This window comes from Convolutriloba macropyga, chromosome 11 (assembly GCF_964194025.1).
Source record: "Convolutriloba macropyga chromosome 11, txConMacr16.3, whole genome shotgun sequence".
Lineage (NCBI taxonomy): Eukaryota > Metazoa > Xenacoelomorpha > Acoela > Convolutidae > Convolutriloba > Convolutriloba macropyga.
Window position 1 is genome coordinate 15,165,855 of NC_134478.1, and position 14,619 is coordinate 15,180,473.

The following is a 14,619-nucleotide window of genomic DNA, read 5'->3' on the forward strand; positions in this document are numbered from 1 at the left end:
GATCCTAATACGAAACCTCAGACATCATGTATGATACTAATAGGAAATCAAAGAAAATATTTAAAGTTGCATGTTGTTTTCCTCCGAAAATTGTAAGTCCGTCCGTAAAAACTACGTTTCAAGGACTGCAAGGAGAATTTTCAAGATTCTATTTTATTTTCCCCAGCAAAACCCAAATAAACTTTACGTTTCAAACAATCAAATCTACAAACGTTTATGTGAATTAAGTGATATTTTTGAAAAATGAATATTGTTTCTGTTGCTCTCAATATAATTTTATCGAATAAAATTGGCTCTCGATTTTTGAGTTTTCTAAGTATTCAAATACCCTTGAGTACTCTCGTACGTTGAGGTGGTAAAGTTGTAAAGGTGTCAATTTATCACGCTGTTTTCTCTTTTAAAGAATATTTAATTACTGGAATCGAGAAAAAAATTTGATAGCAAATTTTCGGGACATTTATTCATGAACAATTAGAGGAACAAATTTGCGCAGCATTCATAGGATAAATGGATGCAAATTGAGATGATAAGTTGAAAAATTGGCCGCAAAATTCCGGCAAATAAGAACTAAAGGAAGCACTAACCAAACAGAAACCACCCTCAATCGCAGTCCTATTTTTCATTTATTGCTCTCTTTCATGATCTCTCTTCTACGCCCTCTTTTGTTTTCTCTTTTTGCATCATTGATTTGATCTCCATTTAAGCTGCTGGTAGATAACACGCTTTTTACCAATGTCTTTCATGAATAATTCTTAAAAATGCCTCAGCGTTCTTGTGACCAATTGCCCTCTAAAATTTTTGTGACCAATTGTGACCAATTGCCCTCTAAAATCCTTGAAAATGATTAAACCATAGCATCGAGGGAATGCGGGCCATCTGCACAAATGTTTTCATGAAAACGCAAAATTTCGTCAAAACTGAATTAGAAAAACCGCCGCCAGTTCTTATAAGAACAAGCTGTCATACTCAAATGCCAGCCAGAGTAAATCAGTAAATAATTTGAAAGTGATTACATGCAATGTGGGTAGTGCCGAAAAGTGATTTTTTACCAATATTTTTCTTTTAAACCAACTTAAAACAGTCCGTGCTAACCGTAAGAGAATTTCGAAATCTTCCGTTTTGTCGTTTTTGAACTCAAAGAGAGATTCAGTATTGTCGTTTTTGGAAGCCAGAAGAATTCCGTGTGTTCGGTTCTGGAAAATTCAAAATGTTTAGTATTTCAACGTAAGAGATTTTTGATATGTGCGGTTTTAGAGGTAGGATGTCGTCGGTGTGCTTGGTTCCACATTGAAGACGTCAAAGATTCAAGATTATCGATCAGAGTTGTCGCGCTCCAGAAAAAGTCAAATCATAGTTGCTCTTCTGATTTCGGCTGCCATTAGATGCCCAAATATGGTTTCCCCAACAAGTGTTTTGTTAAAAAACAAGGAGGCTCGGTAATGTGCGTTTGCACACAAAGTTAAGTTCCGACCCCGCTCATCCACATGAGAACAGATAGAAAACCCCAAGAACTCAAGCATTTTCTAAAAACTTAGTGTATGAACAAAAGTGTCGCCTCCAACGCAAACACTTAAGTGGAACAAAAATGCTGCGTTGGATTGATGAGATCTGCCATCATTAAGAAAGCGAGGCAAGACAAACAAAAAAATATTAATTGCATCCAAAATTTTATCTTCATTTTTTTAAAAAAAAATTGATAGCAACGTCAAGATAGCGCTGAAACTGATACTGAGCAAATTAACTTTTACTTTGGTAAAAAAAATACGTAACCAGTCCATAATAGGGCTCTGTTGCAATTAGATCAAAAAATTAGTAATAAAACAACAAAGTTAATAAAATCGCTTATATTTTTTTTAAAAAATTATTTTCAAAGTAAAGGAAACCATAAGATATCAACTGAAATTAGACAAACGTTTTATTATCATCGATGCTTATATAGGAGGGCACTAGGACCAGTCTTTATTCAGTTTTTCTTGCGTTTACGAAAAGAACAACCAATATAGACAAACAAAAATTCAAAAGAAACTTGTGAGAAAACGGTGTTGAAGCCGTAAAACCATTTTTGCCCCTCAAAATACATTCGGTTCTTCAAACGACACTAATGTGGTGTATGACTTCTCATTAAAGAGATTTGGTAAGAAATTGACAAAAAGCGATAAAATTAAGAAATAGTTTTGTGTTCTTCGAAAACAATCATTTTCAAAGTCATGAAAACCATTAGCTAGAAAATGCAATAATTAAGTAGGTTCGATCGTTTATCCGAAGATGGCCCTTGAGATCTCTAACTATTCAGAATATGACAAACATACTCAAAATTAACATCAAATATAGACAAAAATAAAAAATTTTTGCGAAATTTTTTTTTGCGAAAAACCGTGTCGAAGCCAATACTGCCATAACAAATTCTTTTTAAAATGATAGGTTTTGTACATTCGCGACAATTTTTGGCGCGAATAAGTGTCAATTGTGATCTCTAATTAACGAGACTAGCTAACAAAAACACAAAAAATAGAGCCAGAAAACAAAGTTAGAAATTGTTTTCTTAAACAATTGTTTTCAAAGTCATGAAAACCATCAGCAATCTACCCATATCAGAATATAATCTACTGTATTGATTATCCAAGAAAAGCTACTAAGACCTGTCATTCTCCAGGAATTTTCATGCAACTAAAAGACACAGTGAAAACGACGTTAAAGTCAAAAGTAAAAAAAACCAATTAAATTCTTCAAGAAAGTGGTGCCAAAGCCGTTGAAACCATAATCTGTACCCTTAAAGATTTTGATTGATTATTTTGTGTTGTGTGTAGAACGCCAGTAATGTGTTTTTTGAACAATCAGTAATGTCGCAATGTGAAAAAACGAGAAAAATGCTTGAAAATAACGCAAATGCCTAATAGTAAAAAAAAAATTGTGAAATCTGGTAAAATCAATGCCAGAAAATCATAACTTAACGCGTAAACCGCAATGAAGAATAAATTTATTTTTTAGTAGAAAGAAGAAACATTCTTTCTTCGCTACAAAATGACCAAATTAAGAGAAAAATAGTGACAATTTCAAAAAGCCCTTGTTTGTTCAGAAAACAAATAAATTTAATATTCAAAACGAAAACAAGCTCTCCAGTAAGAAACTAGATACATCAAATTGGATCCGCTAGAAAGCCGATTGGACCTATCAACAGTGAGCTTTGATTTGAATTGTTCTGTTGTTTAATTACCATGAAAAAGATCGAGTTCTTTTTTTTTGAAAAAACCGACTGATTACAATCTGAATTAAATTTCGGTTGTAACAGTCCAAGATTGGACCAAAACCGGCCTTGCTATTGCTGTTTGTCCATCAACAACTCTGAATTGTTTTGATTGTTATAGATCTAGATAATTTGTTAGTTAAAAGTTGCGTTTTTGATAATCGATAAATTAGCAAAAAACGGCCAAACGTTAATTCAAGAGCAATCTCAATGGAAGTGGAATTAGAACTAGCCCCTTGGAGTTTACAAAGATTGTGTTAATTGTTGTTGTTGGGTGTGTACTTCCAGCAAAATTAATCAAAGTGGACCAATGAAGCTTATTTTGTGCAAATTTTGATGAAAAAAGTTGAACTTTGAAATATTTTCCCAAAAATTTAGCCAAAAAAATTAAAGCAAAGTAGTCAACAATAATTTCTGGTCTTTAAAAATCAAATCAACAACGCATCAATTGTGAACAAATTAAAGATATTTCAACAATTTTGAAATTTTCGATTAAACTTCCGGAAAATTTGAATAAAAATAACACAAATCAATCTCATTAATCACAAAAATTTAAACATCGATAAATCACTCTATGAAACGAAATTCAAAAAAATCTTTTTAATTCCAAATTCTACGCTGGATGGGCTTTTTAATGATACCACTCAAAACTCTCTACGATGAATTTATCGATCGGCCAAAATTGTCTTAACAAAAAAAATCCAGTTGAGTATATAGACGGGTCAAGACGACTCGGAACATAAAAAATAAACAAGTGTGCGGCAGCTAGCTTTTGTGATAACACGCAATTTTTATGCACGACCATTTTTTACATCCGAATTTAAAATGAATTGAGAGTGCATAATACAATTTAGATACCAATGGACTAGTTTTCGTCACCCAGAGTCTTTTTAAGAGTAAATAAAAACTAACTCTTTCATAGTATATATATATATATATATATATATATATATATATATATATATATATATGGCTTAAAAGCCGTTACATGTTTATCTTTATGTTATTACACCTACCGGGTAAATGTTATCCAGTTAGTTAATGAAATATAAGCTAAACTTCATTAACTAACTTTTACATGATTTTCGCGTAGGTGTAATACAAGCAACTTAAGTGCGCAAGCACAAGATTACTCACTAAACTAAAGTATTGACAGGAAATGCAAATACTTAAAACACTCACGTGCACATTTTAAAGTGCCAGAAGTTAAAATGCCAGAAGTTCCGACTTAGCCAGAAGTTGACTTCCGTTGACTTTCGTGATTTTAAAACGTGCACGTTTCGTGTTTTAAGCATGTTTACGTGACACTGCAGAAGTCACTTCAAATATTTGACTTGAAGTCACTGAGAACTTCTAGCGGTTATCGAGAACCGCAAAGCGTTTCGAGATATTAATATCTCGAAACGCTTTGCGGTTCTCGATAACCGCTAGAAGTTCTCAGTGACTTCAAGCAGAGTCGCGTAATCATTACTTACTCTTAGGAAGTGCAAGTTCTAAAATATCATCTACAAAAGCGATTCGAGCATGTTTTCTAACGCTGTTTGAGCTTAACGGGTCAAATTAACCTTCTTTTAATCCAAGGATAATAATTTCTTTTAAATGCCCTTGCCTTCCCGGGCCGAGGATTTTCCCCAAAAATAACGGGGAAAAGAGTGTAAAGGGTGTATGAATAAAAAAATTACACCCCTCTTTCTCCGCCTAATTAAGGGTGGAAGAGTGTAATTATAAGAGTGTAATTTTAAAAAATAAAGGTGGAAGGAGGTAATGAGGATTGATCCCCCCATCTTCCCCCTGTCCAACATGTTACGTTCATTGTCTGCGTTAACCATTGCGCCAACTCACACTGGTACCAGAGGTTTCAATTTGGCTATATTGTTAAATGTGTAAGAGTGTATTTTTTTATCAGTCCACCCTAAATTACACTCTTTGCATAGAGTGTAAAAAGAGTGGAGAAAAGAGTGTAAATTTAGTGTAATTTTTTAAAATTACCCTCTTACCCTCTTTTCCCCTATAAATAGGAGTGGAATACGCATTACACCCTAATCCCCGCTAATTAGAGGCGGATTAGGGGTGAAACCTCGGCCCGGGTTCAGATTTCTTAGTAGGATTCTACTATGAAACCAGAAAAATTATATACGATTGATGTACTATTATTAGGAAATCATATATGCTTCAAGAATAGTTGTTTGACGGGTGAACCAGGCTATGATGAACAAGGCACAGTATAGGTTATTTCTTACCACAGACATGCATGATAAGATGGCTCAAAAAATTTTTGTCACAGGAAGTTTGCCAACCAAACGCTAATTGACTATTTGTAAATTCAATTTTCCTTCAAAAAATTAATCAGCTGCTGTTTTTACGAAGGTTATGACCAAAAATATGAAGAAATTTTATCATTTACTGCGTTAAAAAAAATAATCCATTAACTATAATTTTTAATAAAACTTAGACGTACCGATCACTGAAAAGCTATTTTGGAAAGGAAAATTTAAGAGTAGTAATCAAGAAATTAAAACAGCCACCAATTGATCATCAGTAAACAATTTTAGTCCATTTAAATTTGAGGGCTGTTTATGTTTCTCTGTCAAATTTGAGAATGCTAATAAAATGCGTTCGAGTTCTCAATTTCATGCGGAAAAATCACGAATATTGTTTGAAAACCCAGACGTTTGCGTAGTCAATGTATGACTGAATTCCATTTGAGTTAAGGAGTGTGAGTGACACGCCAAAGATCGATAGTTCGATCCCCTGCCTCCGCGAAGCTGTCCATGTGAGGATGAGCTCTTACTTAGCCATAGCTTCAGGTTGACCATAACCTGACAAAACTTGGCTGCTATAAAAGTACCACGTGAAAGTCTCAGACGCAAAAAAGTGGCCATAGTCACCTCTGATATATACATATTAGACGATTGAAAATATGTACTAATTTATTGACACTCATAAACCATCCTGTTCATCCGTTCACTTTTAACTGTTCACTGGGGAAAGTTTTACCTCCGACTAAAAAGTCATTCGTTCATATATGTTCATGCGTCCCTTTTTTGCTAATTCTAGTAAATTCATTATTCCTCAACTTATTCCTAATTCCAGTTGCTGATCAAAACCTCCTGTTTTGGACTAAAAATAATTTGTTAAAGGAATCGCTTCAGCATTCCCTAACCAGAAAAAAGAGTTCGATTCATAATACCATTCCATAGAAACCTTGAAAGCTGTAATCTGAAGCTGTACATTATATAGTGGATTTGCGCTTCAAATCCAATATCAGAAAATTAGACAAGCATCCGCTTTTCAATTGTATACCTTACGGACTAAGGTGTCACATGGCGCAGTCAGCACCCAAAGAACGAGCCCTTATAGAAACAGAGCCGTTTTGGGAAAGACCGCCCTTAGAACCCCAATTGAGATGGCAGCGATGGAGGATCATTTTGAAGTTGACAATATTATCAAAGGAAGGCATCTCCTTTGATATATTAAGAGAAGCACACCCCGAGAAAATCACTCTCTCCTGAGCCAATTTACGAAGAAAACTTAGACAACTGTACGGCCCAAACTGAAAGAGATCGTAGAATACGAAACGAGCAACTCAAAAACGCATGGCTCAACAAGTGTCAGAAAACTGCAACAGCAGGAATTCTGTGTGGTGGTAGGCCGTGAAAATTTTGCGATAAAAAACCGTCTCAACAACATACTTAATTTTAGGCACGGAAGCCCGTTGGATTTTTGGTTCTCAAGAACCAACAGTGCTAATCAATCAAATTTCCAGGAAGGATCTATGGGACAGCCTGGATAATGTTTTCGCTAAATAAAGAAACAAAACATTTGACCGATACACATTCCTAAATGTGATATATGCATATTAGATTATTGAAAATACGTGCTAAATTATTGACACTCATGAACCATCCTTTTCATCCGTTAACTTTTAACAGTTCACTGAGGAGGTTTCACCTCCGACTAAAAAGTCATTCGTTCATACATGTTCATGCGTCCCACTTTTGTTAACTCTAGTAATTTCATTCCTTCTTATCTTATTCTTCAACTCAGTTGCTAATGAAAACCTCCTGTTTTGGACTACGAATAGTTTTTTAGTGGAATTGAGTCAGCTTTCCCTAACTAGAAAAAAGAATTGGAATCGTAACACTATTCGATAGAAACTTTGAAAGCTGTGATCTCAAGCTATTCCATCTATAGTGGATCCGTGCATCGAATCCATTAATGAAAACTTAGACAAGCATCCGCTCTTCAATTGTATACCCTGCGGACAAAGGTATCAAATAGCGCAGTTTAGCACCCAATGAACGAGTTCCTATAGGGATAGAGCTGTTTTGGGAACGACCAACTTTAGAACCCCCATTAATTTGACAACGACTGATCATCATTTTGAAGTTGGCAATACTAGCAAAGGAAGGCAGCTCTATTGACATACTACGAGAATCACCCCCCGACAAAATCACTTTCCCTCTTGAGCCAATTTACCGAGAAAACGTAGACAACAGTTTGACCCAAAGTGAGCGAGATCGTAGAATACGAAACGAGCAACTCAAAAAGCATGGCTTAACAAGTTTCAGAAAACCGCAACAGCAGGAATTCTGTGTGGTGCTAGGCCATGAAAACTTTGGGATAACAAAGCCGTCTCAATAACATATTTAGTTTTAGGCACGAAAGGGCGTCGGGTTTTTGTTTCTCAAGAACCAACAGAGCAAATCGATCAAAACTCCACGATGGATCTCTGGGACAGCCTGGAGTTTGCTTTCACTAAATAAAGGAAAAAAACATCCGACCGATACACATTCCGTACAAAAAATAACAACTCGACGGAGAACCGGTAGAAACATTTTAAGGATGTCTCCAGAGTTTTCCTTAAATTGTGACCTAAGCAGTCATGAGGAATCTATAATCAGTGATGTCTTCATTGCTAATATACATTGCGGAGAGATACAACTAGAACCGTAAAAAGAGACAACGATGGCCAAAAAAGCATTGAAAATGGCAATAAAAATCGAAACGGGTATCCAAAATCAACTGAATGTATTTTGAACTGCGGCCTATACTGTTTGAAATCAACTAGCGAATGCTTCTGTTAAAAGACTTCAAAACTCATGGAACAGAACCAGAGCAACAACCAATAACTTCAAACCCAGAATATGTCCAAATTGCGGATATGCTTGGTCAGTTAGTCATCGTCAAAATTGCACAGCACGGGGCAGGAGTTGCAAAAATTGTAGAATCACAATTCTTTTTGCGAAAGTTTGTCGCAACACAAAAACTCAAATCAAACGGAAACCAAGACATCAATAATGTCGACAATGAATTCTGAGATGCTGCAACAATCGGCACATCTGCAATTGTGGAGGATAAAGTGAATCAAATTGATACGATGATACGATAATACAGCATATACGACGCAAATTACGACTCAAACTACCACGACTTCGACGACAACTGTGTAGCAGTTATCTCCGATAGTGACAAACTGAGAGAAGTAGAGCCAGACAATATGCATATTCAACTTGGAAACAACGAAACAAAAGCATAAGTGGATTTGGGGAGCGTTTGCATTATAATAAATAAAAACTTAGCAGACGCGGTGGTAATGATAGATTAGGAAACCTACTGGAGACATCCACTGGCATTCACCGACCTCAAGATATTTCCCAATGAGTTAATCAAGACTATTGGTGTAATGAATACTAAAGTGAATTATAACAATTTCTCAGTTACAAATTTAAGCGTTACCGTCGCTGAAGATTTTAACAGTTCTTCAATTAGCTTGGATCTATTCCCATAACTTCGATTTTTTCTAACACAATCGAAATAATTAATAAACATTGATCAAGACCAATGCCTAATCAAGAAACAAATAGCCCTTTAATTTCCCGGTCTCATCTTCAGAATTGGTAAATCTCACCAACACAGAGTTAAATCTATATTTCATAAACATTTCACAACCAAGAATCAAAAAGGAAGACGAGTTCATATGAATGTTCAAATTATAGTAAATGCTGTACATAAAAAGTGGTAAATGAAAAACACATAATAAAATTGGATGGTTGCTCTGACAAATTTTCATATCTCCAATTGTTATAAGCGTTAGGAGAGATAAAAACTTTAAGCTAACACTGGATATGTAAATCCTCAATAAATCAATACACCAAAAAATAAATACCAAATGCCTAATATTGATACAACAAAATATTGACACGATACAATAAAATTTAAATACAAACGCATCAATAAAAAACTGCGAACATTTCAACAATGGATTTGAAGTACTCATTCAGTCTTGTAAATTTAGACATGGAAACCTCCCTAATGGAACATTAATTTTGTTAATGGTTACTCCACCGGCACATATCGTTTTCTTACGAGTTTTTATTGTCTCACCGACATGCCGTCGGCATTCCAAAAATTAATGGATTACACCCTAATTGTACTTAACAATTTTATTGTTTTCTAGAAGATATTATCAAAGTTAGTTGGAAGAAGACCTTTTCAAATTAGTCTATAAATATTTGAAAAAACTAGATGAAGATAATCTGAGAAGACACTTACCTAAGTGTCACTTTGCAAAAAGAGAAATAGAATGTTTGCAATAAAAATTTAGCCAGTCTAGAATTGCACCACTAGAGACTAAAACTTCAGCAATCTTAAATCTATCATCAACTAAAAACTTGAGACAACTACGCTTACTTTTAGGTTCGGTTCATTACTTAGATAAATTCTTACCAAATCTATCCTAGTTATGTCACCCACTTTGACCATTTCTTAAAAAAACACTAAATTCATTTGGAATAATGAACTTGAAACACACTTTCAACATATAAAGGAAAAGGTACTAAACGCCACAGAAAATACACACTACAAACCACGCTTGGAAATCCTCATCAAATGTGATGCTTCTATTGCTTGATTAGGGATTGCATTAGAACAGCGATCACCCACAGGTTGGCATGCAATTACATTTGCCACACGATTCCTTAATTCAAATGAGAAAAGGTATACTGTTAATGAATTAGAATGATTAGGATTGGTGTGGTCTGTTGAATATTTTTAAAAAATTTTGTTTGGAAAATCGTTTACTATCATCACTGATCATAGAGCACTATTATCAATCATGAAAAAATATAGATCCAACAAATCTTGTAATGGACGATTTACACGTTGGGTAGATCGAATATTACCCTTTGATTTTAACATAAAACCTATATGAGGCGCGGAAATGGGACTGGTAGAATACATTTCTCTGAAACCAAATCAAAAAGCAAAAGTTACAAACAACAATTGCAACAATTACCCGCATTTGTGACGCGATTGCAGCAATTTATACAAATTCTACACCACCAAGCTGTCAATCACAGCACATTAACGCAGTAAATCACACACATTCCACTCGTGCCTCAATTGCTCAGCATACAAACAATTACAAATTGTTTTCTACTTGAAATACCCGTAGGAATCAGTTGCTTCTCTCTAAAACTGTAAACGCTGTACATATCCAAACTAGTAAAAGTTCAATCATGAGTCCATCGAACATATCACCACAAACTGCCACCACTGGAAGGGTAACTTACCAGTCGACCCCCAATTCAGGAGTTACCAACAAAACAAAATTAACATAATTACACCGACTGCAAACGATCAGAGAGCCATTGGATTACTAGAACGTCTGATACAAACAATTAAACGCCAACTAGGCTGCATGAAATTAGCTAATAGAAATAATAAAATCACAATTAAAGATCCACTAAAATCAATAGTGTATCAATTACGTATATGCAAACAAAAGACCATATTGTAAAACCCTTCTAAGCACATTTTGGAAGAAAAGCAAAGACACCACTTAGCGACATAAGTACAGTACCAAAATCATCAGATCTTCTATATGAAATCTTTATAAGTCAGTATTTAGATGCGGATACAGTTCCTGTTGAGGACAACCTCCATGATAATGGATAGCTGACGGGTGAGAGGAGCGACATTCTCATAGTAGAAGCAATAAATAAAGCACAAGTGGATGCTGGCCTTAGATACTATAGCCACAAGAACAAGTCTGTGTCCCGCTTCATACTCCACCCGAAGCTCACTAATCCCATTCTACGGTCGGAGGCTTCTCATGGATTTAAATTGGCGAGAAAAATTATCAAAAGATCTAAGGGAGGTCTCAGAAACTTTTGGGATACATTGGCGCCTGGGAGTACCGTTGTTCATACATCCCCCTCAACTACGGATATCATGGAGCCCGGGGTTTGAAAATATGAAACAGCGATATTGCCAATTTTGGCACAAAAACTGAGCGCAATACTGATTTGTCAATAAGCTCAAATATGCCCCTAACGTGTGATAAAACAACGGAGGAGGAATTCGCCTTCCCCTCGAAGGAATTGAAGATGAAGTACCGTTGCGACGTGCAAATTTGCCATCGACAAGCCGATAATACTTCCGGAATTTCTTCCGCAAACAGTATAATCTCTAAGGCCATGAGTACCCGGAAGTCCACTAAACCTCAGACATTCACAATTAGAAGCTGCAAACCTTCCGTGACTCCCAATAATTCGGCTGCTTCATCAACTTCAAGCCCATGAAAATCAAAAGGAAAACGTAACGGGTTTGAAAGTTCGGTTTGTTCGGTGAGTGATCAGGATGCTGCACCAATTCCTAAACGCCCACGAACAACTAATCCCGTCACGGAGGCAAACATTCAAGAGGAGGCTTCACAACCCCCAATTGATGAGACATTTTTCGAATTACCAGTGGTCAGTCCACCTGACCTGCGAATTCGAGCAATCTCAAACTCCCCTCCGGACAATGAGTATAAGTATGGTGAGTATGAACGAAAAGTCAGCATGAGTGTTTTCGATGCAGAAAGCCAAATTTAAAAGACTTCAAAAATTCCACACACAATTTAGTTTAATTTAATTTAATGTAATTTCAATTTTGTTGTCTCTGATTTATGTATCACTCATTCGTGATACACTTGCTGTTATATTTTTCCATTTTAGATCAATTCCACTGTTAACATTGATTGTTGAGTTCATGACATTTCATTCATTCGTGTCATTTTTGCTAGTAAAATTTGTATGTTTAGTTCAATTCTTCTGTACATGATTTTCAACTCTGAAGCATGTTAGACAGCGATGTTGCCACGTTTGGCACAAAAACTGAGCGCAAAACTGATTTATGTCAATATACTGAAATACGCCCCCTAACGTGTGATAAAACAACGGAGGAGGAAACCGCCTTTCATTCGAGATCAATTAAACTCATGTTAGACATGTGAGACATTTTTCAGGCGATAACTTGGCTGATTGCTTTCTGTGCACCCACTTTTGTCTAAAATGTTGTGTAAAGATTACAGTACTGAAAAAAATATTCACTTTCTGAATCAGTCTGCAAAAACAGCTGTTAATTATTTGGAAGTATGCAGTAAAATCCAAATGAGGTAAAACCAAAAAAGCAGTAAAATCTGCAAAACAGAAAGACTACCATAAAAAACTTGCCTAAATATTGAGCCCAAACTATTGAAATATGGTTCTTTTATTGACACACAACACTAACATGAAAAATCAATGTGGGTATTACACAAGATAAAATCGAGTATTGACACATTATCTCGCGCTAATATGGAATATGCTGCTTTGCCTGGAATTGGTGAAGTAATGATTTTAGCTCTTTTCGTTTTTGACATCAGCATGACCCGTTCTAACAATGCTGTCTTTTTCACCATTTTTAATTTTGTTGTTCCCCAGAGCTTCGGCAACCTCAACACAAAAATTATAAAGTGTCGAGTTAGCATCGATAAGAAAGATTGCTAATAATTAGGCAGAACTATTACTAGCTATATAATAATACATCTGAAATGACCAAGTGCTGATTTGGCTACGGATTTCCACAAAAGTGGATGTTACTTGTGAAACTTTGTTAGTAAATTCCATACAGACAAAAGTATTCTTCCGTAATGAATTTTTGTTGGTATTTTCTAACAAAAAAACTCCACGCAGTCAGAAAAGCAGGTTTCATCCGCATATTTGTTGCAACAATGGCGTGGTGATGAAACAGCGGCAATATGAACGAACATTTGCAATCAAGTGTTTCAGAATCGATGTAAAATGTGTAAAACTCAGGGCGCAAAACTGAATTGAAACTTAACTAACAGTAATTCAGCTTTAAAAAGAATGCCAATTTTGTTAAAGCTGAAAAACAATTTTTCAATTATAAAAACAATTAAGAAAAAAATCAATCATCAGGTATTTCAATATTTGACCTTGAGAAACGACTATGATGTCGAATGCTTTTTCGTATTCAATGAAGCAAGCAAGTTTCTTTTTCTATATAGTGTTTTTACTGAGAATAATATCTCAATTGTTTCGACGCCGTAGTTTTTAAAAATATTTTCTGCCCATGAGGTGCACTCTCCTCTCACGACCATCAAAAGCATGGTTGAGATGACGAATTTTGAATGTCAAATACCACTGACAAATTTAAAAATGATATTTTCAATGTCAATTATTTATAGAGTGTAATTGAAAAGTTCAATTTATGAGTTTATAAAAAATTTGAAGCAGTGACAGTTTTAAAAATGAAGCGCAATGTATATGATCATCAGATAAAACAGTTTTTTCACAAAACCTGCAGACGCGCAAGTTTTCCTCCCACTGCAGCAGAAATACTCGTGCAGACAGATTTCATAGAACAGTGCGATCACTCTTCTGTGTTTGGGCAGACAATCTTTCGGCCCATGCTGGTCAAAGAACTTCAATTTTCTTGTCAAAGTGTACTTACTCACTCTGCACCAGCCTTTCCAAAAAATTCCTTCAATTTTACGGTAGTGTTTCTTTATCTATATTTCGAATAGATCGTCGGTGTAAATGTTGAGGCTATAGGTTGCTGCCTGAAAACAATTGAATTGAACAGACGATGCGCGGAATTGAAGCTGGTTTTCCGCAAGTTGAGTGTCTTATTAAGGTTTGAATCGACTTGAAAACATGGTTGAGCTTTTGTGCCCATTTAGGAAGAAGAAGAAGAAGATTGAATTAAACATCAGATCACACTGACAAATTGTCCAAATTATTTACAGATTCAGAAATGAGCATTAAATTTAACTGTCTAAGAGTTTATAGAACTTCTGTAAAGGTGTCAAATTTAAAAAGTGACTACAATAAAGAATATGGTCTGTTGATAAAATAGTTCTTTCGCAAAATCTGCACACACATAAGTTTTCCTCCCATTGATAACAACCTTCCATACAACAAATATTATTGTGCAGTCCATTGGCATAGAACTTTGCAATTATTCTCCTGTGTTTTGTGCCCATTTAGAGAATTCAAGGCGCATGAGTGCTTTGAAAATTTGGATCTAATTTTTCTAATGAATTC